Source organism: Narcine bancroftii, chromosome 3 (genome assembly GCF_036971445.1).
Source record: "Narcine bancroftii isolate sNarBan1 chromosome 3, sNarBan1.hap1, whole genome shotgun sequence".
NCBI lineage: Eukaryota > Metazoa > Chordata > Chondrichthyes > Torpediniformes > Narcinidae > Narcine > Narcine bancroftii.
In genome coordinates, this window is record NC_091471.1 from 209,265,689 (window position 1) to 209,293,668 (window position 27,980).

The 27,980-nt window shown below is 42.0% G+C and overlaps 2 protein-coding genes across 3 annotated transcripts in view; one reads left to right on the forward strand and one right to left on the reverse strand.

The window, feature by feature from the left end:
• The window catches only part of arfip1 (ADP-ribosylation factor interacting protein 1 (arfaptin 1)), a 453,640-nt gene that overhangs the window by 122,724 nt on the left and 302,936 nt on the right, over positions 1-27,980 (forward strand). The window lies entirely within an intron of this gene.
• The window catches only part of tmem154 (transmembrane protein 154), a 91,659-nt gene that overhangs the window by 3,332 nt on the left and 60,347 nt on the right, over positions 1-27,980 (reverse strand). Inside the window, exon 6 of one of the 2 annotated variants that reach the window (XM_069926489.1) lies at positions 16,063-16,205. The exons of the other annotated variant lie outside the window; for it this stretch is intronic. The gene's annotated coding sequence lies outside the window, so the exon portion shown is untranslated. Of the gene's footprint in view, positions 1-16,062; positions 16,206-27,980 lie in introns of those variants that run through there. 2 annotated transcript variants of the gene reach the window in all.

Below are 27,980 nucleotides of genomic sequence, written 5' to 3' on the forward strand. Positions count from 1 at the left end.
GCTATGGGGGGTTGCCAGCACCCCAATGACCTGGTCCTCTGAAAAGGCACCATTTTGGCCCGTGAGGTCGTCAGTTCCTAGTTGGGGCTGTTCGAGTGCTTTTGCCAGCTCCAGGGTACAGGCCAAGTCTTTCTTCCCCAATTCTTGCAGTTGCTGCCTTATGTACCTGGACCTCACTCCTGCCATGAGGGTGTCCTGGATTTGTTGCTCCTCTCTCACCCAGACTGTGACTGCTTCGTAATGGCATTTTCTGGTCAGGGCCCACAGTTCAAGGACATAATCATCCAGTGACACACCCGAACGCTGCTGTTGTTCAGAGAGCCAATGACTCACCAGCACGTCATTCTGGGGCCTCATGTAGTGGGCCTTCAAGCCTTCTATTCCAGACTCATAAGTTGCAGAGTCCCTGATGACAGCAAACCCCTTGGGGCCAACTTGAGAGAGAAGTGGAGATCTCCAGAGACTATCAGAGTTGAAGATGTCTTGTGTGGCCATCAGATAGGACTGGAAGCATTCCAGCCAGTACATGAATTCCTCCGGGGCCTCTGGGGATAAAGGGTTGACAGAGAGCATACCTGCTTTAAAGTTAAGCTATTAAAATTGTAATGCAACTGATTGCACTCAGAGGCATGCGAGGAGTACAAATACGCATTTAATAGCTTACAATCAATGGCCAGTAGATACAATAGTCCTCAGGTGAATCTGAGGTAAGGCGGAAAAACCAAGGTTTATATTGGGTTAGGTGAGGGTGGAGCCAAGGGAGGAGCCAGCCTTCAGAACAATACAGACAGTGAATTCCAGTTCACTGCAGAGATGTACCAGTGGTCACACACATTGGCTGTGGCAACTGCATGGCTGTTCCATAACCTCAATACAGAGCAATTCTTATGGTATGATGGCCTTTATAAATCAGAGCATTTGTGTATAGGAGCTCGGATGTTATGTTAAAATTTTTCAAGGCATTGGTGAGGCCAAACTTGGAGTATTGTGTACAGTTTTGGTCACCAAAGTATAGGAAAAATATCAACAAATTGGAGAAAATGCAGAGAAGATTTACTGGAATGTTAGCAGCGGCCCCGGCCCCGGTCCGGGCGAAGGGTAGACGGCGGCGGCCCCGATACGGGCAGGAGCAAGGGGGAGACGGCGGCCCCGGCCTCGGTCGAGTGAGGCAGGCGGAGGCCCCGGTCCGGGCAGGGAGTGGGAGGCGGTGGCCCCAGTCCAGGAACAGGGTGAACTGCGACGGCCTCGGCCCCGGTCCGGGCAGTATGGACCGACCTAGGAGGGGAGGCAGACCCCTCCAGCCCGGGTAAGAAACCTGCATAGGAGAAGGCCACTCTGATATAAAACCTACGACCCAAGGACCTCGCTGCCACGTCCCAGCTTGCTTGGCCACGGCACACGAACCATGGGTGTAAAGGGTGGGGCCAGTACTGCGCGCACTGCACTCCACCTAAAAGCTCCTTTGCGCAGGCCCGAGGACAGGTCCACGTCCTCCCCCTCAACGTCCTCCCCCTCCACGTCCTCCCCCTCCACGTCCTCCCCCTCCACGTCCTCCCCCTCAAAAGATGCTCACAAACTCAAGCTAGCATGCTGGAACATCAGAACCATGCTAGACAAGACTGACAGCCACCGACCTGAACGTCGGTCTGCCCTCATTGCACATGAACTCCTCAGACTTGACATCGACATAGCCGCTCTCAGTGAAGTCCGCCTGGCAGATGTAGGCAGCCTCCAAGAACGCGGCGCGGGCTACACACTCTACTGGTCTGGCAAGCCTTCGGATGAACGACGCCTATCTGGTGTAGGCTTCATGGTCAAGAGCTTCATTGCCTCCAAACTCGAAAACCTTCCGACAGGCCTCTCGGACCGAATCATGTCCATGCGACTCCCACTTCAAAACAAGCGTCACATCACCCTCATCAGTGTCTATGCTCCAACCCTCCAGGCGGAACCAGCAGAAAAGAACAAGTTCTACACCGACCTGCGCAACCTCATCCAACGTACCCCTACAGCCGACAAGGTTGTCATCCTGGGCGACTTCAACGCTCGTGTCGGCAAAGACTCAGAAACCTGGCCAGGAATCCTGGGCAAGCATGGCGTCGGCAAGTGCAACGACAATGGGCGCCTCCTGTTGGAGCTCTGCGCAGAACAGCGGCTTGTCATTACAAACACCCTTTTTCAGCAGAGGGACAGCCTTAAGACCACCTGGATGCATCCCCGATCCAAACACTGGCACCTCCTGGACTACATCCTGGTGCGAGAAAGTGACAAACAAGATGTGCTCCACACCAGGGTCATGCCTAGCGCGGAATGCCACACTGACCACCGGCTGGTTCGCTGCAAGCTCAACCTTCACTTCAAGCCAAAGCCCAGGAACAATAAAGCCCCCAGAAAGAGGTTCAATGTTGGAAAACTGCAGTCAGACGAAGCGAGAGGAAACTTCCAGGCAAACCTCAAAGCAAAGCTCGACGTTGCAACCCGCCTCACGGACCCGTCCCCTGAAACCCTCTGGGATCAGTTGAAGACTACCATACTGCAATCCACTGAAGAGGTACTGGGCTTCTCCTCCAGGAAAAACAAGGACTGGTTTGACGAAAACAGCCAGGAAATCCAGGAGCTGCTGGCAAAGAAGCGAGCTGCCCACCAGGCTCACCTTACAAAGCCGTCCTGTCCAGAGAAGAAACAAGCCTTCCGTCGCGCATGCAGCCATCTTCAGCGCAAACTCCGGGAGATCCAAAATGAGTGGTGGACTAGCCTCGCCAAACGAACACAGCTCAGCGCGGACATTGGCGACTTCAGGGGTTTCTACGAGGCTCTAAAGGCTGTGTACGGCCCCTCACCCCAAGTCAAAAGCCCGCTGCGCAGCTCAGACGGCAAAGTCCTCCTCAGCGACAAGATCTCCATCCTCAACCGATGGTCAGAACACTTCCAATCTCTTTTCAGTACCAACCGCTCAGTCCAAGATTCCGCCCTGCTCCAGCTCCCTCAACAGCCCCTAAGGCTAGAGCTGGATGAGGTTCCCACCCTGGATGAGACATATAAGGCAATCGAACAACTGAAAAGTGGCAAAGCAGCAGGTATGGATGGAATCCCCCCAGAAGTCTGGAAGGCTGGCGGCAAAACTCTGCATGCCAAACTGCATGAGTTTTTCAAGCTTTGTTGGGACCAAGGTAAACTGCCTCAGGATCTTCGTGATGCCACCATCATCACCCTGTACAAAAACAAAGGCGAGAAATCAGACTGCTCAAACTACAGGGGAATCACGTTGCTCTCCATTGCAGGCAAAATCTTCGCTAGGATTCTACTAAATAGAATAATACCTAGTGTCGCTGAGAATATTCTCCCAGAATCACAGTGCGGCTTTCGCGCAAACAGAGGAACCACTGACATGGTCTTTGCCCTCAGACAGCTCCAAGAAAAGTGCAGAGAACAAAACAAAGGACTCTACATCACCTTTGTTGACCTCACCAAAGCCTTCGACACCGTGAGCAGGAAAGGGCTTTGGCAAATACTAGAGCGCATCGGATGTCCCCCAAAGTTCCTCAACATGATTATCCAACTGCACAAAAACCAACAAGGTCGGGTCAGATACAGCAATGAGCTCTCTGAACCCTTCTCCATTAACAATGGCGTGAAGCAAGGCTGTGTTCTCGCACCAACCCTCTTTTCAATCTTCTTCAGCATGATGCTGAACCAAGCCATGAAAGACCCCAACAATGAAGACGCTGTTTACATCCGGTACCGCACGGATGGCAGTCTCTTCAATCTGAGGCGCCTGCAAGCTCACACCAAGACACAAGAGAAACTTGTCCGTGAACTACTCTTTGCAGATGATGCCGCTTTAGTTGCCCATTCAGAGCCAGCTCTTCAGCGCTTGACGTCCTGCTTTGCGGAAACTGCCAAAATGTTTGGCCTGGAAGTCAGCCTGAAGAAAACTGAGGTCCTCCATCAGCCAGCTCCCCACCATGACTACCAGCCCCCCCACATCTCCATCGGGCACACAAAACTCAAAACGGTCAACCAGTTTACCTATCTCGGCTGCACCATTTCATCAGATGCAAGGATCGACAATGAGATAGACAACAGACTCGCCAAGGCAAATAGCGCCTTTGGAAGACTACACAAAAGAGTCTGGAAAAACAACCAACTGAAAAACCTCACAAAGATAAGCGTATACAGAGCCGTTGTCATACCCACACTCCTGTTCGGCTCCGAATCATGGGTCCTCTACCGGCACCACCTACGGCTCCTAGAACGCTTCCACCAGCGTTGTCTCCGCTCCATCCTCAACATCCATTGGAGCGCTCACACCCCTAACGTCGAGGTACTCGAGATGGCAGAGGTCGACAGCATCGAGTCCACGCTGCTGAAGATCCAGCTGCGCTGGATGGGTCACGTCTCCTGAATGGAGGATCATCGCCTTCCCAAGATCGTATTATATGGCGAGCTCTCCACTGGCCACCGTGACAGAGGTGCACCAAAGAAAAGGTACAAGGACTGCCTAAAGAAATCTCTTGGTGCCTGCCACATTGACCACCGCCAGTGGGCTGATAACGCCTCAAACCGTGCATCTTGGCGCCTCACAGTTTGGCGGGCAGCAGCCTCCTTTGAAGAAGACCACAGAGCCCACCTCACTGACAAAAGGCAAAGGAGGAAAAACCCAACACCCAACCCCAACCAACCAATTTTCCCTTGCAACCGCTGCAATCGTGTCTGCCTGTCCCGCATCGGACTGGTCAGCCACAAACGAGCCTGCAGCTGACGTGGACTTTTTACCCCCTCCATAAATCTTCGTCCGCGAAGCCAAGCCAAAGAAAGAAGAGAAGAAGAGACAGGGTCTAAGCCATAGGTTAGATCTTTATTCTTTGGAGCATAGAAGGTTGAGAGAGGATTTGATTGAGGTATTTAATATTATTAGGGGTATAGATAGAGTTGACATGGAGAGGCTTTTTCCTTTAAGAAAGGGGGAGATACAAAAAAGAGAACATGAGTTAAGGGTTAGGGGAAAAAAGTTTAGAGGAAACATGAGGGAGAACTTATTTACTCAGAGAGCGGAGGGTGTGTGGAACGATCTTCCAGATGAAGTGGCAGAGGCAGGCTCGATATTAGCATTTAAGGAGAAGTTGGGTACGTATATGGATGGAAAAGGAATGGAGAGTTACAGGTTGAGTGTAGGTCAGTGGGGTTAGGTTGCAGTAAGTGGACTAGAAGAGCCAAGTTGATCTGTGTCATGATAATGAATATGCATGATATGTATTAACCTGACCGGAAGTCAGGTGGTATGCATTGGAGGTGGAAGGTGCAGGATGATGAAATAAGGAAAGCAGGAAAATAAAGACACTGAGATGTTCAACTGGTAAAGCATGTGGTGCTGGTGTTATTAATTTCACATTTCGGGCCACAAATGTGACATTGGCGACGAGGATAAACATTTTGGATTTTAAATGTGATAAACATTTTGGATTTTGAATCGGTGGCTTTGAGCTGGAAGGTCACAGGAGCTGAATTTCTAGCACTTCGAGGTGTTCCTCATTTTGACCCGACGGGTGATGCAAGTACTGTGAGTGTGAAGTGGAAGGCATGGCTGGAAGAATTTAAAGCCTACGCCGACAGTCATGGCCTATTTCTCGATAGCAGTACGGCGGAACAGAAAGCGCAGCGGAGGGCGTTTCTTCTCTTTACCACAGGACCTGCAGTTCGGGAAACTTTTAAGACGCTTTCGAATACTGGAAGGAAGGAGGAATACCAGAAAACCGTAGATGCATTGAATGCACACTATGTGGTGACACCGAATGCTACATTTCAACGCCATTTGTTTCGCAAGACAAAACAAGAAGATGGAGAAACGGTTGCCCAGTACGTGACGAGATTGCGACAACTGGCTGTGGGATGCAATTACGTGGTAGCTGATTTGGACAACCAGTTATTGGATCAAGTTGTGCAGCACTGCAGATCAGACAAACTCAGAAGGCAACTGCTGGAAAAAGGGGGTGAGTTGAAACTTACCAATGCTTTAACAATGGCTGCTGCATTAGAGGCTGTTGAGGGGCAATTTCATACCATGAAACTGAAAGACAACTCAAGCCAGCCCAGTAAAGACAAAGTTGGTCAACAAGTAAATAGGCTCTCGCATAGCCATAGCCAGCCAAGAAATATGCCCACACATGACTTAGAGTGTTACAGATGTGGAAACAGAGGTCATTTTGGAAAAGACCCATGCTGCCCAGCGAAAGGCAAAGTTTGTAGAAAGTGTGGAGGTAAGGACCACTTTGCAAAGAAGTGCAAAAGCAAGTCAAATGCAAACCAGAATGGGAAGAGTACAGCTTCTAAGGGCAAAGCTTGGGGGAAAGGGAAGTATCCTGGAAAGAAAGGCACTATGCGCCATATAGAAGGTGACCCAGAAAGTGACGATGATGATGACAACCAGGATGGGCAGAAATACTATCAGTTCACATTGAATGATATACATCATGAGAAGGTCCCAGTGATAATTAGTGGTGTGACAGTTCCGGTCATTGTTGACTCAGGCAGTGACAGTAATGTAATTGACCGACATTTATGGGAGAAATTGAAAAGAAAAAAGACCATTTGTACATCAAAGAAGTGTTCAAAGAAACTGTATCCATACACAGCAACCAAGCCATTGCAGACCATTGGATTTTCACTGCGACTGTTGAACTGGTGAGAAGTACACCGAAGCAGAGTTTGTTGTCATAGATGAGAGGGGAGAATCATTGCTGAGTAGACGCACGGCGCAAGACCTGGCAATACTTCATATTGGAGCTTGTGTCAATTCAGTTCAGTCATACAAGGATATGAAGCAAGAATTCCCCGCAGTTTTCCAGGGAGTAGGAAAGATGAAAGGTCGACAACTAAAGCTAGCAGTGGACAAAACGGTCAAACCCAAGGCGCAACCAGTGCGCAGAACTCAATTTGGACTTCGTGGGAAAGTCGAGGCCAAAGTCGAGCAAGACATTATTGAACCTGTAGAACATTCAACACAATGGGTCAGCCCAGTAGTGATCGTGCCCAAACCAAATGGTGACATAAGACTGTATGTTGATATGAGGATGGCCAATGAAGCTATAATTCGAGAACGACACCCCATACCAACAGTGGAGGAAGTACTTCAGGAGTTAACTACCAGTCAGGTGTTCTCAAAAATTGATTTAAAATGGGGCTATCATCAATTAGAGCTGGACCCAGAATCCAGGGACGTGACAACATTTGTGACTCACTGTGGATTGTACCGGTACAAGAGACTATCGTTCGGCATCAATGCAGCTCCTGAGATCTACCAGTACGAAATCCACCGAGTGATTCAAGGCATTCCTGGAATTGCCAACATTTCTGATGACATCATAGTCCATGCGGCTACAAAGGAAGAGCATGACAGACGGTTGAGGTGTGTGCTATCCAGACTACAGGGGGCAGGCCTTACCGTGAATGGAGACAAGTGCCAGTTCGGTGTGTCAGAGATGGACTTCATGGAACACAGGCTTACACGGGAAGGACTGAACCCAGCTGATGCCAAGGTGAAAGCTTTTGCAGGTGCACGTGAACCCCAGAATGCAACGGAGATGAGGAGCTTCTTGGGATTGGTTAATTATTGCGCAAAGTTCATCCCTAACTTTGCTACACTGGCAGAACCATTGAGGAAACTAACCAGGAAAGGTGTACCATTCCATTTTGGCTCTGAGCAGAAGGAAGCATTCACAGCTCTGAAACAAAGTCTGACGAATGCTGATACTCTTGGGTATTATGATCCGGCTGCACCATACAAAGTCATAGCGGATGCTAGTCCTGTTGGTTTAGGAGCTGTGTTGGTCCAGATGCGTGATGTGGGACCAAGAATCATTGCCTATGCCAGCAGATCTTTGACAGATGTGGAAAGGAGATATTCTCAGACAGAGAAAGAAGCACTCGGACTTGTATGGGCCTGCGAGAGATTCCATGCATATTTGTATGGCATTGAATTTGAACTCATCACGGACCATAAACCATTGTAGGTGATCTATGCCGCCAGGTCCAAACTGTGTACCAGGATAGAACGATGGGTGCTCAGACTCCAACCATACAAGTACAGAGTAGTTCACATTGCCGGGAAAGCAAACATTGCTGATCCGCTGTCCAGATTGTTGAAAAATGGATGCCCACAATCCAAGTCAGAATTGGGACAGAAGCAGAGAGTTTTGCACACTTCATAGCTATTCAGTCGACACCAGAAGCTGTGACAATGAGGGAAGTCGAGAGAGAGTCCGAACATGACCCAGAACTCATGGAAGTTAGAGAATGTATCCAAAGTGGACAATGGGACAAGTGCATTCACAAGGCATATATTCCCATTAGAGACGAACTTTGTTGCATCGGGCAGTGTGTATTGAGGGGGTGTAGAATGGTGATACCACAGAGGTTGAGACCGAAGATCGTATCATTAGCTCATGAAGGACACCTAGGTATTGTTGGTACCAAGCAAAACCTCAGGAGTAAAGTATGGTGGCCAGGTTGTGAGAAAGACGCAGAGAAATTCGTCAAAACCTGCCATGGGTGTCAACTCAGAAGTAGGAGTAATCCTCCAGAGCCGATTCGGAGTACGCAACTCCCAACAGGACCGTGGATCGATGTAGCTGTTGATTTTCTCGGACTACCAACTGGTGAGTCAATCATGGTAGTGGTAGATTACTACAGCAGATACTATGAGTACTCTGTGATGAAGTACTCTGGATACCTGTGGTCCTCATGTATTCAGCAAATGTCTCTGAAATGAACTGTGGACCATTGTCAGAGTATAGCGTAACAGGCAATCCATATCTCGCAAAGATCTCTGCCAATGCCTTCCTGCAATGCTACTGTCGCAACTTGGTTGTTCACCCTCAGCACCGTAACTCCTAAAGCCAATGGGGAAGTAGAGAGACAAAATCAGTCCATCGAAAAATGATTACGGATTGCTCATGCAGAAGGACAGAACTGGAGAGAAGCATTGCTATCCTATGTAGCTGTCTATCGGGCAACGCCTCATGCAACCACAGGAAAAAGTCCAGCAGAAGTACTTTTTGGGAGGAAAATCTGCACAAAAATGCCTGAAATAAAGGAAATCAGGGACAACCAGGAGATGAGGGACCACGATGCTGAAAAGAAGGGAGCAGCAAAGCTGTATACAGACTCGAGTCGTGGGGCCAGGTACTCAGACATCATGCCTGGAGATAATGTTCTTGTGAGGCAAGAGAGTGGTGGTAAGCTAGACACACCTTATTACCATCAACCCTACACGGTTGTATCCAGAAGCGGCAGTATGGTGACAGTCAAGTCTCCAGCTGGAGTCCTGTACAAAAGAAACGTGTCTGGTGTAAAAAAGTACCAATCCAGAGCGACACCGAGTGATGTGGTTGGAAGTCCAATACAAGATGCTCAACCTGAGGGATCAGATGATGTTCCAGAGGTAGTTACCAGCATTCCCGATGAAGTGGCCAGAGTACCAGAAACACCAGAGGCCGCAGCGAGCAGTGTTTCCGGTGCTGAGGGTGAACAACCAAGTTGCGACAGTAGCATTGCAGGAAGGCCGAGACGGGACAGGAAACCACCTAAGCGATATGAAGATTTTGTGCCATATTTCTAATCGTGCCCGCATTATCACGAAAGTGAAAGTTTGTGATAGTTGGAATGAGTTTCAATGAAGCGCAGTAATGTTACTCACCAAGGAAGAGAAATGATAATGGGAACATTTGGACAGTGATTTGATCAATACATCATAAAGTACATGTATGAGTGCTGCATGAATTGCATTTTTGTTTAGTCGACTATTTGGTATTAAATGAAAAAAAAAACCAAAAGTATTGGTATTTAAACATGTGAGGTGTATAAATTTAAATGTTTACATTTTGCATATGAGGTGAGCATTGTATTAGTATAATTACAGAAGAACAGTTGAGCTATTATATTACATTTGGTTATAACATGTTTATGTTACATTTTGTGAAGAGGGAATTTGAAGTTGTTTTTGTTTTGAATTTGAAGTTGTTTTGTTGGTTCAGAAGGCAGAAAAATGCTATTGATAGTGTTAAAGTGTTGACATTTAAACATAAAGATATAAAGTTTATTTCTGGTGAAAGGAGTGATATCATGATAATGAATATGCATGATATGTATTAACCTGACCGGAAGTCAGATGGTATGTATGCACTGGAGGTGGAAGGTGCAGGATGATGAAATAAGGAAAACAGGAAAATAAAGACACTGAGATGTTCAACTGGTAAAGCATGTGGTGATGGTGTTATTAATTTCACATTTCGGGCCACAAATGTGACAACCTGTTTCTCTGCTGTAATTGTTATATAGTTATATGGATTATTGCATTCCAATGGGTAAGCCTCTCACCGAAGGTATGAGGAGGCTGCTATAATTTAGGAACCAACAACTCAGTTGGTGTTCCCTACAGAGAAGGAAACACTTGGATTTGTGCTGAGGAAAACTATGAAATTAATTTAAAGATTAAAATTACAGTAATTTCAAGTTTCAGTCTCTGACTGTTACCAGCTGGAGCCAGCACATAAGGCAACCGTGAAGAAGGCACACCAATGCTTCTACTTTCTAAGGAGATTTGGCATGTCATCAAATAGTCCATTACACTTCTCGGGTGTGCATGAAAAGTACTGACTGGCTGCAGAAGGTTGCAAACATACAGTGCCCTCCATGATGTTTGGGACAAGACATTTTTTCCTTTTATTTCCCCCAATGCTCCACATTTTTAAATTTGTAATCAAACAATTCACATGTAATTAAAGTGCAAGGTTATTTGTATACATTTTGGTTGACCAGGTAGAAATCACAGCACTTTTATACATAGTCCCCCCATTTCAGAGCATTATAACGTTTGGATATTTGGCTTCATAAGTGTTTGTGAGTACTCAGGTATGTTTAATTGCTTAATTGATGGAGGTATAAGAGAGCTAGGCTTGACTTCTAAGCTTTTGATCATTTTGGAGTCTTTAGTTGCCATTTTCCAACATGAGGACCAGAGTGGTGCCAATGAAAGTCAAAGAAGCCATTATGAGGATGAAAAACAAGAATAAAACAGTAAGAGACATCGCCCAAACCTTAGGATTACTAAAATCAACAGTTTGGAACATCATTAAGAGAAAGAGTGTACTAATGAGCTCAGTAATCGCAAAGCGACTGATCTTCCAAGGAAGACCTTCACTGCTGAGGAGAGAATTATTCTCTTCATAATGAAGAAAAATCTCCAAAATGTCCAACAGATCAGAAACAACCTTCAGGAGGCAAGTGTGGCTATGTCAATGACTACTCTCTCCAGAAAACATCATGAACAGAAACACAGAGGCTACATTGCAAGATGCAAGCCATGGCAAGGGTGGTATGCTTTGGATCTTGGGCAGTTCTTTGCTTTTGCCATCTAATACAGGGTAAACTTAGTCCAATCTGTCCATAAGTCCTTTTTCCATAATTCTTCAGGCTCTTTTAAATATTTCTTGGCAAACTGTAGTCTGGCCATCATGTTTCTGTGGCTAACTAATGCCAATCTGAGTAACAGTGAATTATTGTAAAAGATCCATCTGGTTCACTAATATCCTTCATACAGATTGACCTTCATATGCCTCCAGATCCACTAACGTAGTGGGCACTGAACTACCTTCTCAGCTCAGCAGCAAATGGGGATGAAGGATATATAACAGCATTGCCATTGATGATGCCCTCTGAATGAATAAAATAAATCAGTTATCTTATTTTTGTCCCTTTTGGTATTAATCCTCTAACAGATACCTGTAATATTCACTGAATATATTAGTTTCTCAGCACATTCCAGTTTTAGATCCAATGTCCCACACTTTTTTTTCTTCATGTTTATACAGAACACCAGATATGAAGTTAGCAGAAGGAGATAAAACACGAAGCCACAGAAATGTGATTCAGCTCGCTGAACACCATTCTGTCATAAGTATTCATAGGCAGGGATTTGGAGCCAAAGCATCATATTCTGACAGAAAAAATAATTTTAGCTTTTAGCAGGCTTGTTATCTGCGTTGGAATATTCTGGTGACAATAATTCAATTTTTGACAGGAGTACAAAGTCTAATCTCCTCAAGAAATGCAAAGTTTTAAGAAACCAGAATAACAATGCATTTTGCAACACACAATCTTTGCAAAGATGCCAAATCTATACCATCTTTAGATGCAGTATTTTATTTTACTATTATCCATTTGAGTGAAAACAATATCCTATTTTGATCCTGCTACAAAAACCTTGTTTATCTCAGATTTCATTCTGGTCACAAATGCTAAAAGGTATCACATTTCACTTCATTTGTGAAATTTAGCTCTATTAAAGTGAGTAAAACTGAATTCTGTAAACGGAATAAAACACAATGCTGTTAAATTAATCCACTTTTAGTGTGAGCAATCATGATAAATGTCTGTATTATTACCATTATCAACAAAATGCTTTTCACCATGTTAGAATGTTTAAATTTTGTTTTCTTTTGTAAATTGTCATCTTTCTGAGCTGTTTTCTGAATGTCACTACTCTCCAAAAGCTGAGAAAAAAATAAATAGGCTGAAAAAGAAATAATAGCTTTTATTTATCAATATTAATGATCTGCATTTGACATGGGTAGGACACTTTTGATTGGTGTGGGCAAATTGGGCCAAAGGACCTGTTTACACAATGTATGACTTTATGATTATAATATCAGTTGTGTAGGAGTTAACTTAATCTGCTGGAGGGCTGATTGGGCACTTAAACAAATATAAACTTATCAGAAACCATTAGGAAGTTGATAAATTAGTTAGCACTCTGTGTTCCCTTGTAATCTAAAGAGTTAACACTGAAGTGCCTGAAACCAATAGTGTTAAGAATGCATGAAATGGAAGCAAAATGTATTTGTAGCCCTCTGGCCTGTCACAATGCATTTACCAATCTTGCACTGCAAATCCATTTGTGCATCCCATCACCATTCAGTTGATCCTCCTCATGGCCAAAATTCTTTCAATCACAGCCTTCAATAAGTCAATGACTGAGATTCCAAGTCCCTCTGGAGCAGAGAATTCCAAGGATCTTCAGTCCTCTGAGGAAAGAAATTTTTTTCTTATCTCAATCCAAGATCAGAAGTCCCCTCTGCCAAACATTTGCTCCTACTTCTGGACTATCCAGTGTAAGGAAACAACCTCTCACAATATCCTGTCACTCCATCTTCAAATCTTTTGGGTCAGGCAGTCCCTGAAATACATTTGGGTTCTGTGCATGAAAATTGCCCAGAAGCCAATTTCTCCAAAGTTAGAAATCTATATTTCTTATCACAATTGATATTGTAAACACTGTAATTCTTTAATTTCATAGAATAATCACCCCAACACTACCCATGAATAAACTAATTGAACATATACTGTATCAGACTATTAATGAATACTGTGAAACCTTTATATTTATTAGTTTTTTGAAAATTGTTTTAAAAGTGTATGAGAGAATTTGCATAAAGTTGGATTTTCGTAAATCTGATCATCCATAATCTGGAAGGCCATTGTACAACACTTTCTTGTTTAATAGTCAGAGTTGGATAGCAAAATAAATATAGGCTTCGGCCCACCATTACTGTACTTTCCTCTCTACCCTAATCCCATTTGCCACTATTAAGACCATGGCCTTCTATGCCTTCCCTATTTAAATACCTGTCCAAATGCTTCTTAAAAGGGATAATTGCATCTGATTTTACCAACAGATAGCAACCATTCTGGCTTTTATTTTAGTTACACCATAAGATCCACTTTAAAACTCCTATCTCTCATCTTGATCTGAAGCACTCTTGTTTTTGAGACCCCTATCCAATGTATACCGATCTCTCCCCGTAGCTGAAGTCCCCAGTTGTGATAAAGAATCTCGGCCCAAAACATTGGCTGACTGTTCCCCTCTATGCACCGCTGAGCCCCTTCAGCTTCTCATTATATTAGCTCTCAGATCCCAGTGGATGTTCGCCGAACTCTCTCCGGTTTCAGCTGATCCTACGTGGCCTATACTGAAATGGGAATCATTGAAAATGTACGGGGTGTAGATGAATTGGATTATTTGTGCAGCTCAGACTCGTGACCTGGAAAGGCATTTTACTATGCTGCATGTCTAAAATTTTTTTAAAATATATAAAATGTAATTCTCAGTCACTTCCGAATCCTGCTGGAACTAACAATTTCTGAGAATTAACTTAAGATTTTCCACTTTACAGGAGGAAGTGAATCTGTTGCATTGTTCAAGTGGCCTGTTTCCACACCGTAAACAGTTATATGGTTATAGTTATAGCTCCTCATCAGCTCCTTAACCCTAGAAATCAATTATTTGAATCCATTTCCACTCATTCTCCAAAGCAAGTATATTTGTTCTGAGGTAGAGACCAAAACTGCACACAGTATTCCAGACGTGATTCTATTCAACTTGTGTATACATGCAGTAGGACATTCTCATTTGTATCATTAGTGTTAATGCTAAGTATTCTCTGAATTAGTAGTGTGAGAGTTGTGTATTTTGTGAACTCAGTAGAATGTGTTATAGATTCTCTGAAACCGTGCTTCCAGAGTTGTGCATTTTATGAAGTCCTTTGTGTGAGAGTTGTACATTCTCTGAATCAGAATATGAGAGTCGTGTATTTTGTGAACTCAGTATGTGAGAGTTATACATTTTGTGTGAACTCAGTATGTGGGCATTGTGCTTTCTGAACAATAACTCAAGGTTTGTGCATCCTCTGTTATACTTACGTTAGCACTGTAACTTTTCTGGTCTGAAATGTCAACATGTTCATGCTCTGCATCTACTTAAATGGGTAATGATAGAGATTTGCTTTGTATGGTATAATCTTTGGAGTAAGTGGTGTTTATTCTGTGTATTGCATGAATACAATGCTTTTTGCATTGTACAATCTCCAGTCAGAAATGTTAGTTCTATTCTGACTTTTGTCACCTGTCTGACAACGAATGGATCAAATTACATTTTAGAATAATTGAATTTAATGTGCAGCAGCCTGAATTAAATGATACACAGCAAACAAAATTGGATGTGTTTTATCCTCCCACATTCTACTATTGGAAATATGAAATCTAGTCTTTCACCACATTTATCCATGTAAATAACAGCTAAGCTGGAGAAACAATAAGAACCAAGAATAAAAATATACCTTGTTATTTGGTGAAGAACACCAATTAAAAACAGGAGAAAATTAAATAAGGCAAACCAATAGGGTTAATGATGATACAGTGGTCACTCTGGGCAGTTTTGTTTAAAAGATCATCTTGAGATTAGTTTATTATCTTTCCCATTCCCAATGATTGAATGAAAATTTTTGGATAAAATCTCAAAAAGACACATCTTCAATTTGACAGATTTCTTTTGATGGCAATATGTTTCATCCTTGTTTCATCAATATGTTTCATCATTCTAACAAATCTCCATATGCTAGTTAGACCTTCTCCTTGTCAGGCTTTGGTTGGCTTGTATTTCGGTAACCATGCATATACAAAGCCCCTTCTAAACTGCTTCCATTCTCCAGGAAGTGCTGGAAGCTTGGCTGGTGCACATACACATCAGATGGAATGACACCATTTCTTTTTAACTTCCATGTCTGCTGATTGGAGCAAGGTGGAATTTTTGGGTATCTAAAGTGTTCATACTTTAGCATAGAACCTATTGTTTGTTCAGTTATAGGATGCAATTCCTGAAATTATTACATTCAGTCACATTGGAGAGATTGAAATCACATAAAAACAATAATGATTTCCCCCTTCCCCTCCTCCTCTTCCTCCCCCCCCCCAAAGATTTTGATGGCAGCCTTTGAGAAGTTTAGCTTAGCACAATTACTCTGAATTCTTCCCAATTCTGTTACTTCCAGAAGCTGTAATCAGCAGTAATGATATCCCCTTAGGCCCAAGTGAGATTTTAATTCACCAGGTTATTTACACACTCCGGCAGCATCTTTCAAATCCCCAACATCTTCCCCTGAGAAAGGACAAATCAAACATATACATCAATCTCCAAGTCACGTACCATTCTGTCTTTAAAATATGTCATCAGTCCTTTATTGTCACTGGGTCTAACTCCTGGAACTCCCAATCTACCAGCACTGTGAGAGTATCTTCATGAGAAGAAGTACAGTTGTTCCAGAAGGCAGCTCACCACCACTTCCTCAAAGGATAATAGGCCTGGACCTTGCCCGCTATGTCCAAATTGAAAAACATTAAAAAAAACTTAAAATAAAGCTTTCTTTTGTTGCTCACTAATGTAAAAGCACAAACCAGTGTGTTGGTGCACAAAGCATCAGAGCCAAGGTGCATATGTGAATGGGTCTGAGCCAAACTACTGCAGGTCCCCACATTTTTCCTCCTCATTTGGTCACTGTCACTGTAAACAATGTACCTCATACACTTCTTCCCATAAGCTTCCTCCCATATTTTGTGAGATTGACATACCTTGGGTGTCTTAATTAAATTAAGTAAATTATTTCAGAGCATTTATACATATTATGGTTACAGGTTATGAACGTCAGACTTACAGACAACTTGTCATAATGTCTTATGAACTATATTTCATCAGTGTCTCATGATCAATGTAGATCAGAATGTCTTTTGGTCAATGTAGATCTTATGTCTTATGACCAATATTTCATCAGTGTCTTTTGATCAATGTAGATCTTATGTCTTATGACTTATAGTTCATCAGTGTCTTGTCTTATGATCCATATGGATCATAATGTCTATGTGTGGCTTCAGCGTTTGTTGACTCAAGGAAGGAGAACGTCATCCACCATTTTAAGTCGGATCACGTTGCCTCTCTTGATGCCTACTTCAAGAAATTGACTCCAGTAGTTTTATATGCATAGAAAGGTAAAATATATACTATATACTAATACAAACATTTGACTAACTCGTGCTAAATAAGAATCATATGTTCCTGTTCTGACTTACTGACAAATTTGACTTAAAGACAGACTTAGGAACGGAACTTGTTCGTAACCCGGGGACAGCCTCTATTTACATGGCTATTTTGTGATATGTGAGTAAACTGGGCTAAACTGTTCTCACATGTAGTTCCAATTTCTGGCCTTTTGCCCATCTCCTTTGATTCCCTGACTAATTAGATACTTATCAATCTCCTCCTTAAACTCCCCCAATGATTGGGCCTCCACAGCTGTATGTGGCAATGAATTCCACAAATCCTTGATCCTCTGGCGAAAGAAATTTCTCCTCATCTGTTTTAAATTGGTACCTTCTAATTCTAAGACTGTGCCCTCTTGTCCTGGATTCACCCACCAAGGGAAATACCAAGGGAAACATGTATGAGTGAGCATTGTGGTCCGGAAAAATTTTGCTTTGTCTGTGTGGATATGTAGAGTCAAATGATAATAAAATTGAACTTAGTAAAGATTTTTAAAAATTAAGGATTTTGAATGAATTAAAGAAGAAAGTCTGCAGATGCTGTGCTCTAGTGCAATTCAAAAAAATGCTGGAAAAATCTCAGCAGGTCAAAAGCATTCATTGAAAGTAAAAGACAGTCAATGTTTTCAGCCTAATCTCCCAAACGATTGCCAAAAATCAAGCAGATGCCTGAATATAAAGTTGGGGGGGGGGGGTAGGGGAAAAATTACAGGCTAACAAGAAGTGGATACAGGTAGAAGTGGAGGGTAGAAGAGAAAGAAGCGGTGCAATGCACAAAATTGTCGGAGAAACTCAACAGGTTACACAAATCCAAGGGAAATAAAAAAAGAACTAATGCTTCAGGTCTGAACTTTCATCAGGAATAAGAAGAAAACAGGTAACTGCCTGAATAAAAAGGTGGGGGGATGAAGAGAGAAGAGGAGGGAAAGGGAGGAGCACAGGTTAATAGGTAAGGAGCAATAGGTTGATACAGGTGGGAAGTAGAAGAGAAAGAAGCTGAGAATTGATAAGGGCGAGGGAAGAGGGCTTGAACAAGAATGGTTGATAATTATTATTCAGAACAGAAAGACTGTAGAAAGAAACATAGTGAAGATTTATTCATTCGAGTATCAGTTTCTTTGAAAGTTAAAAAATACATTGGCTTTTGGCAATACCTAATACATATGGCAACAATAAATTACACATATTTATTATAGATGTATCTGTTTTTAAAAATTACTTTAGTTCATTTTAGTTCTTTTTAAATGACTCTTCTGCTGTCAAAGATTATGAAGGTGATTCTGAGACCCCCTTAGGTCAGTCAGGACCTGTGTCCTCTTCCACTTCTTGCGCATTAGATGCTGCGTGGATGCACTGGAGCATATGCATGAGGGCATAGACCAAGGCAAATCTTTTTTTATATTTTATTTATGGTTTTTCCACACAAACTCCAGCAATTGTCAGTATCATCAATATCATTATCAACAATATCTACATACATTAATTATATTTCGTGTTTGTTAATTCCTTACATGGAGTTTGAGTGTTTCTTTTTTCTCCCCTTCTCCCCTGCCCCCCACCCCCTGATATTCAACATTTAACACCAAACTAATTATACTTGCACACAATGACCAAGACACTCACATCAAAGGTGTGACATTTATATTTGGAGATTTATAGGTCTGTCGTGTCACAGCAGCCAGCACATAGGTTGCCTTCCTTTTTCTGAAGCTTTCCCTGGCTAGAATAGGATGGACCCTCCACTCCCTCATCAATGGAGGGGCGAATTGGGAGGGTAGGGCAGGACAACGTGAAACAATGGTTCACAATAATACTGCGCCCCGATGTAGTTCAGATAGGGCTGCCAGACCTTCAAAAAGGTACCATATTATTTCCTTAGGTTGCAGGTAATTTTCTCCAAGGGAACTTAGCTCTGCATTTCTGTGTTCCAATGTTCAGTGCTCAAGTAGGAGTTGGACTTCCAAGCAACTGCTATTCACTTCCTGGCTACTGCCAATGTAATCATGAAATTTGGATAGCTTCCAAATTATGTTTCCCAACAGGAAGAACTCTGGGTCCTGTGGGAATTCTTTGCCTATGATTTTGTTCCAGGGCTTGGCCCATTTCCACCCAAAAGGGTCTCACCTTGGCACATGGCCAGGTTGCATGCACAAAAGTCCCTGTCACAATGCCACATCTAAAACATTAGTCTGATAGTTCAAGTTTAGATCTGTTCAACTTTGGTGGCATCAGGTACAGCTGGTGCAAAATACGTGCATTGATAACTTCAGTCATGCTGATCTGACACAAATCGGACCGTGCATCACTCATTATTCCTAAGTCCGACTCTCATCTTTGACTCCACTTATCGAGGACTGGCTTGGGGCCTTCTGTTTGGAGCAATGGACCCAAGGCTAATTGGCAAAATGAACTTCTGCATCCTCCCCCTTTGAATCATGGTCTCTATGTCACTGTGCATTGGTAGGGCCTAATTTGTCCTGTAGAAAAGATCTTATCTGAAGGTAACAGTGAAACATCTTATTTGATAAATTATACTTATTTCTAAGTTGCACAAACGACATTAGCCTCCCCTGCTCGTAACATTTTCTACACACCTGATGCAATTAGAGCATCAGATGTCCAGGATCTTGTCACCCACCGTCAATGGTATTAATCTATTTGGAGTCAGGTATGTTTCTGAGAGCAATATAGTGTCCCATTTATAAATAAAGTCCTCTGCCACCTGATTGCCTACCATGTGTAGGTCGATTTTGCCCAGGATGGTACACCTTCCCCATCAAAGAGGGAGGCAATGTATCTTGACTGGGCTACCCAATAGCATTCGCAATCCACCCAGACTATAATCCCAGGTCAATTTTTCCATAGAGTCCCTGGCTACTTTTCCTTTCCATAGGAATCTCCTCACTCCCGCAAGTAAATTTTTGAAGAATCCCTGGGGAAACAGCATGGGCAGTGTCTGAAAGAGATACTGGAGCCTTGGAAACACATTAATCTTAATACAGGTAGTGCTGCCCACTAATGTAATGGGCAGGGACATCCATCTATTTGGATGGGGGGTGTAATTTAGCTTGTATAAATTACTCAAGTTGATATCTATTCTAACTCCTAGTTATTTGATCACATTTTGCAACCACTTTGACTACTTTCCTGGCATTGACTGTAATACCCCTTTGTAAGTGGCATGATTTCACATTTATCTCATTCGCAGCTTGGGCAACAGGTTTGCTGGGTCTGTCAGATATATCAGAACATCATCAGCAAACAAATTGATTTTATGCTCTTCCTGGCCTGTCCTGAACCCTTTAATGTCTGGATCATGGCAAATGGCCTTAGCTAATGGCCCCATGGCTAGTACAAACAGAGTTGGGGATAGCGGGTACCCCTGTCTACTTGATCTTGTCAGTGGGAAGGCTGGGGAAATTTGTCCATTGCTCACAACTTTAGCCTTGGGTCCATTGCTCACAACTTTAGCCTTGGGTGCGTGGAAAAGCACCCTTGTCCAATTTATAAAAGTTGGTCCTAGCCCCAATTTTCCCAGCACTTTAAACAAAAAGTCTCATGCTAACCTGCCAAATGCCTTATTTGCATCCAGGACTACAACTAAGCCCCTCTCTTCTCTATTTTGCACTCAACAGTCTTCCAATGTTATCCACTACCTGTCTCTTCTGCACAAAGCCCGCTTGGTCCTTATTTATTAAATTTGGCAAATGTTTCACCCATCTATTTACCAATAATTTGTAATCTAAAAGAAGACAGCATTAGCAGATCCCTGTCTTTTTAAGTATTGTCATAATGATTGCTGTTGAAAAAGATTCTTGGAGGGTTTGGGTCTCTATTGCTGCTGCAGCCTCTGTCTCCCTTGTAGTCTTCCTCCTGCTCACTGTCGTCGCAGTCCTCACAGCTGCTTGTTGCGTCTCCAACCCAATGCTGGATCGTTCTGGGCTTGCCACCCTGCAGTATACATTGTCCCCCATACTTCCTGGCCTCTCACTATTTTTATGAGCGTTGGTATGAGCGTTGCACTCAGTGTGGAAGTGCCCGACGTGGAACTCTCACTGCAGGGGGGGTCCCAAGTCTCCCCCTCGCCTTGTGCCATTACCCAGGGTTCCTACTGCCAGCTTGTTGGTCAAGGGTGATTACATCACCCAGATCTCAGCTCTCTTTCTGGGCAGGCTCCATTTGTCTTGTGGAGTAGATAGCCTCTTCTTTTTTTAAATTTTTTATTTTTTAAACTATGAACCATATTAACCAAAATACACACAAACATTTCCCTCTTGAATATACACAGTGTCATTTTCTCCCCTCCCTTCCCTCCCTCCTTCCCATCCCCCTCCCAACCCACTAAACGTTCAACATATATAATACATTAAACCCATTAAACAATCTCATCACACAATGAAAATAAACAAGAAAATTGTGTCATCTACTTTTACACATGGGGTCGGTTCATCTTCTTCTCATTCTGTCATTTTAGGGGATGGAGGTCCATGGTAGGCCCTCTCTGTTCCATCTATGGTTCCCAAATTTGTTCAAATACTGTGATGTTATTTTTTTAAATTATATGTTATTTTTTCCAATGGAATACATTTATTCATTTCTATGTACCATTGCTGTACTCTCAGGCTCTCTTCCGATTTCCAGGTTGACATTATACATTTTTTTGCTACAGCTTAAGGCTATCATAATAAATCTTTTTTGTGCTTCAGCCAATTTGAGACCTAATTCTTTACTTCTTATATTACTTACAAGAAAGATCTCTGGATTTTTTGGTATGTTGCTTTTTGTGATTTTATACCTGATTTAGATCTTCCCAAAACTTTTCCACTTTCTTTCATGCCCAAATTCTATGTACTGTTGTTCTCATTTCCTTTTTACAGTGAAAACATCTAATTTTGGGTCCCATTTATTTAACTTATAGGGCGCGGTGTATAGCCTGTGTAACCAATTATATTGTATCATGCGACACTTCGTGTTTACTGTATTTCTCATAGTTCCGGAGCATAGCTTTTCCCATTTTTCATTCTTTATGTTTAGATCTTGTTCCCACTTTGGTTTGGATTTACAGCTTATTTCATCATTCTCTTGCAGTTTGATGTACATGTTTGTTCTAAATCTTTTAATTATCATTATGTCTGTAATCACATATTCAAAACTGCTTCCTTCTGGTAACCTCAGCCTGCTTCCCAATTTGTCCTTCAAGTAGTTTTTTCAGTTGGTGGAATGCAATCTTTGTACCTTGAGTTATACCATATTTGTACTTCATTTGTTCAAAAGATAATACTTATTTCCTGAAAAACAATTTTCTATTCTTTTGATCCCTTTTCTCTCCCATTCTCTAAAGGAAAGGTTATCTATTGTGAAAGGGATTAGCTGATTTTGCGTCAATATTAATTTTGGTAGTTGATCATTTGTTTTTTTCCTTTCTACGTGAATCTTCTTCCAAATGTTGAACAGATGGTGCAGTACTGGTGAATTCCCCTGTTGCACCAGCTTTTCATCCCACTTATATAGTATATGTTCTGGTACCTTCTCCCCTGTTTTATCTACCTCTAACCTGGTCCTATCTGGTTTTTCCCTTGTTTGATAAAAATCTGATAGATATCTTAATTGTGCTGCTCTATAATAATTCTTAAAGTTTGGAAGCTGTAAGCCCCCTTGTTTGTACCATTCTGTTAATTTATCTAGCGCTATCCTCAGTTTCCCCACTTTCCATAAAAATGTCCTTATTATTTTCTTTAGCTCATGGAAGAATTTCTCTGTTAGGTGAATTGGTAACAATTGAAATAGGTATTGTATCCTTGGGAAGATATTAATTTTAACGCAATTTACCCTTCCTATCAGTGTTAGTAGTAAATCTTTCCAATGTTCTAAGTCATCTTGTAATTTCTTCATTAATGGCTGATAATTTAATTTGTATAGATGGCCTAGATTATTATCTAGTTGAATACCTAGGTATCGGATTCTTGTGTTTGCCATTTAAATGGTGATTCTTTCTTAAACTTTGTGAAATCCGCATTATTCACTGGCATCGCTTCACTTTTATTTGCATTGATCTTTTACCCCGATACTTCTCCATATTCCTTCAATTTCTTATGAAATTCTTTTATTGATAATTCTGGTTCTGTTAAGTATACTATGACGTCATCTGCAAATAGACTTATTTTATATTCTTTCTCTTTTATTTTTATCCCTCTTATTTTATTTTCTGCTCTTATCAGTTCTGCCAATGGTTCTATTGCTAACGTGAAAAGTGAGGGATATAGTGGACATCCCTGCCTAGTTGACCTGCTTAATTTAAATTGGTTTGATATATATCCATTTACTGTCAGCTTCGCCAATGGTCCCTTATATAATGCTTTAATCCAATTAATATATTTCTCTGGTAGGTTGAACCTCTGTAGTACTTTGAATAAATAATTCCATTCTACTCTGTCAAAGGCTTTTTCTGCATCTAAGGCAACCGCCACTGTTGGCGTCTTTTTTCCTTGTAATGCATGGATTAAGTTAATGAACTTACAGATATTGTTTGTTGTTCATCTTTTCTTAATAAATCCCGTTTGATCTAGTTTTACTATTTTTGGTGCACAGTCGGCCAATTTGTTTGCTAATAGTTTAGCTATTATCTTATAATCTGTGTTGAGTAGAGATATTGTTCTATACAATGCTGGTGTTAGTGGTATTACTGTAATTATTGCTGTTTTGCATGATTCTGGCATGTTTTGTGTTTCTTCAATCTGGTTCATTACTTCCAGGAGAAGAGGAATTAAAAAGTCTTTAAATGTTTTATAGAATTCTATTGGGAGTCCATCCTCTTTCTGTTTTACTGTTCGATAGTTTTTTTAATATATCCTGTATTTCTTCTATTTCAAATGATTTTATTAATTTATTTTGCTCCTATTCTTGCAATTTCGGTAGTTCAATTTTAGCTAGAAACTCATCTATTTTGTCTTCTTTCCCTTCATTCTCAGTTTGATATAATTGCTCGTAGAATTCCTTGAAGTTTTCATTGATCTCCGTTGGGTTATATGTAATTTGTTTGTCCTTTTTCCTTGATGCCAATACTGTTCTTTAAGTTTGTTCTGTTTTAAGCTGCCAAGGTAGTATTTTGTGCATTTTTTTCTCCTAGCTCATAATACTTCTGTTTTGTCTTCATTATGTTCTTCTCCACCTTGTACATTTGTAGTGTTTCGTATTTTATTTTTTTGTCCACCAATTCTCTTCTTTTTGTTGTATCTTCCCTTATTGCTAATTCTTTTTCTGTACTTGCTATTTCCCTTTACAGCTGTTCTATTTCCCAATTGTAGTCCTTCATCTTAGTTACATAACTTATTATCTGCCCTCTGATAAATGCTTTCATTGCATCCCATGGTATAAATTTATCTTTCACTGATTCCATATTTATTTCAAAGTACATTTTAATTTGTCGCTCAATTAATTCTCTAAAATCCTGTCTTTTAAGTAGCATGGAGTTTAATCTCCATCTATACGTTCTCGGTGGGATGTCCTCCAGCTCTATTGCTAATAACAGGGGTGAGTGATCCGATAACAATCTAGCTTTATATTCCGTTTTTCTTGGATGTGGGCTGACAACAGGAACAGGTCTATCCTTGAGTACGTTTTATGTCTACATGAATAATATGAGTATTCCTTCTCCTTTGGGTGTTGTTTCTTCCATATATCCAAAAGTTGCATTTTCTACATCAATTTAACCATAAATTTGGTTACTTTGTTCTTTCTGCTAGTTTTTTTTCCAGTTTTATCCATCTTTGAGTCCAAATTAAGGTTAAAGTCCCCTCCTATCAGTATATTCCCCTATGTATCTGCAATCTTCCAAAAGATATCTTGCATAAATTTTTGATCCTCTTTATTAGGTGCATATACATGGAGCAAATTCCAAAATTCTGAATATATCTGACACTTTATCATTACATACCTCCCTGCTGGATCTATTATTTCCTCCTCTATTTTGATTGGTACATTTTTATTGATTAATATAGCTACTCCTCTGGCTTTTGAATTATATGATGCTGCCGTTATGTGCCCTACCCAGTCTCTCCTTCATTTCTTGTGTTCCACTTCAGTTAGATGTGTTTCCTGCACGAATGCTATATCAAATTTTCCTTTCTTCAGTAAATATAACAGCCTCTTCCTTTTGATTTGGTGTTGTATTCCGTTAATATTTATAGTCATATCGTTCAACAAGGCCATTTCATACTTTGTTTACCTCTCATTTCCGCTTCCTGATCACCACCTTTCCCCCATATCCATTTCTGATTTCTTTTTTTGAACGCACTGTAAGACAACACTTCTATAACATAAAATATTTCCACTATTCCCACATCTAAAATTCCCTTAACCCCAACTGTTCCCCCCCCTCTCTGAGTTGCCCCTTGTCCCTTGCCAGGCAACCACAACTCCCTCTCCATTTGGATTGTGAATCCGCTCGCAAGCATCAACTGATTTCGCAGTGACTGTTATTCTCTCCCACCCAACCCCCTCCAGAAAAGACTTTTATCTTCACATATAACAAAGCTCACCCTCTTAATTCCCCCCTTACTTCCTTTCTTCCCTTTTCTTCCCCTCCTTAGTTCTTACTTATACATTATTTTTCTTCTTTATATGAAGTTTGTCGTCATTCTTGTTCTTGTTACATCTCTTCATCTCTCTTTCTGTTTTACAGGCGTTCTGCAAATTTTCGTGCTTCCTCCAGATCCGAGAACAGTCTGCTTTGCTGCCCCGGGATAACTATTTTAAGCACCACTGGATATCTTAACATAAATTTATAGTCTTTCTTCCATAGGATCGATTTTGCTGCGTTAGGAGTTCAAAACTTATGTCTGGGTAGAAAAATTTTTTTTGACCTTTGTATTCCAGTGACTTTTTGTCTTCTCTCATTTTTTTCATTGCCTTCTCCAATATATTTTCTCTTGTCGTATATCTCAGGAATTTTACTAAAATGGCTCTTGGTTTTTGTTGTGGCTGTGGTTTCGGGGCTAATGTTCTGTGTGCCCTTTCTATTTCCATTCCTTCCTGCATTTCTGGCATTCCTAGGACCTCGGGGATCCATTCTTTTTAAAATTCTTTCATATCTTTGCCTTCTTCATCTTCCTTAAGGCCCACTATCTTTATATTGTTTCTCCTATTATAGTTTTCCATTATATCCATCTTCTGAGATAACAACTCCTGTGTTTCTTTAACTTCTTTATCAGTTTCTTCCAATTTTCTTTTTAAGTCATTCACTTCCATATCTACCGCCACTACACGTTCTTCCATATTTTCTAATCTTTTCCCTGCATCTGTTATGACCAGCTCTATTGTACTCACTTTTTCTTCTGTACTTTTCATTTTTCTTTTCATTTCACTAAATTGATGTTGATCCTCTTCTTCTGGGTTGATTATCTGTTGTGTCTCTTGTTTCCTTTTTTCATTCTCACCCATCCCATTCCTGTTGTTTTCTTTATCTTCCAGCTGGGAGCCCTGCTGTCGGGTCTCTCTCAGCTGTTTGTGCTGTGCAGTTTCATTCCACAGCTGGTCCCCCCTCCCGTCAGTGTTGTCTTTGTCATGCGTGGTTGTGCACCTCTGTTTGGCTCCATGAGCCATCTTTGCAGTCCTACGGTCGGTGGGTCGCGACCCTGCGGGGTCTCCACTAACTTCGGAGAGTGGGTTCCTCTTTCTACGGTGGGTCCCTGCTTTTTCGTGCAGGCAAGGCCTTCACCTTTCTCTTCCGGTGTCTTTCTTTCTTCTTTTCTTCCCGTTGTTTTTGGCTTTTCTTTCCTAGGTGCCATTTTCTCCACACCTTTATTTTTTATTTGTTGTGATTTGTGTGTCTGGAGCTTTGTTTTTCTTCACTTTTTTCCTTCTTTTCTGGAGAGGGTTGGTATTCTCCTACCGGCCACTACTCCTCTCGTGACTCCTCTCAGGTAGCCTCTTCTTCCACATGCCTTGAGGTGACCCCATCATTTTTTTCCTTCATGAGATACCTCAATTCTGTCCCCTAACTTTGGAATCAAATCCTTGCCATTTCTTGTTGCTGCCTTGTTTTTCTTAGTCATTTTTTTCTTCTTAGTGTCTTCCCACACCACTAGGAAACATTTTTACTGCTTTTTTGTTGTTTTCTCTGGGTCTTTTTTGTGTTTGATCTGGGAACACTGGGGTTCTGCCTCCTCTTACTCCACTCACATTACGTGACCCCCCGCCACCCTTGCCCAGGGCAAATCTTGTGGAACATCTCATCCACCTCAACAAGACCAGTGTTGTAGCACTATTCTGGTGCTGAAGTGATCGACATCCAGCAATTCAAACATCTTCTTTTGTGTCAGGCACAATTCCGGTAATGCAGAATTTTCATTAGAACAATTAACTTCAATTTTATCAGGGTTAAATACAGATTGAATACCTTTCCAAAACTGTTGTAACCGATCACACAACCAAACAGCATGTAAAAAAGTACCAGAAACCTGATCACAACGAAAACAAAGATCTGACTTACTAAAACCAAATTTTTTAAATTTTTCGTGTGTTAAATATAATTGATGTATCTTTCTTTCTTTGGCTTGGCTTCGCGGACGAAGATTTATGGAGGGGGTAAAAAGTCCACGTCAGCTGCAGGCTCGTTTGTGGCTGACAAGTCCGATGCGGGACAGGCAGACACGATTGCAGCGGTTGCAGGGGAAAATTGGTTGGTTGGGGTTGGGTGTTGGGTTTTTCCTCCTTTGCCTTTTGTCAGTGAGGTGGGCTCTGCGGTCTTCTTCAAAGGAGGTTGCTGCCCGCCAAACTGTGAGGCGCCAAGATGCACGGTTTGAGGCGTTATCAGCCCACTGGCGGTGGTCAATGTGGCAGGCACCAAGAGATTTCTTTAGGCAGTCCTTGTACCTTTTCTTTGGTGCACCTCTGTCACGGTGGCCAGTGGAGAGCTCGCCATATAACACGATCTTGGGAAGGCGATGGTCCTCCATTCTGGAGACGTGACCCATCCAGCGCAGCTGGATCTTCAGCAGCGTGGACTCGATGCTGTCAACCTCTGCCATCTCGAGTCCTTCGACGTTAGGGATGTAAGC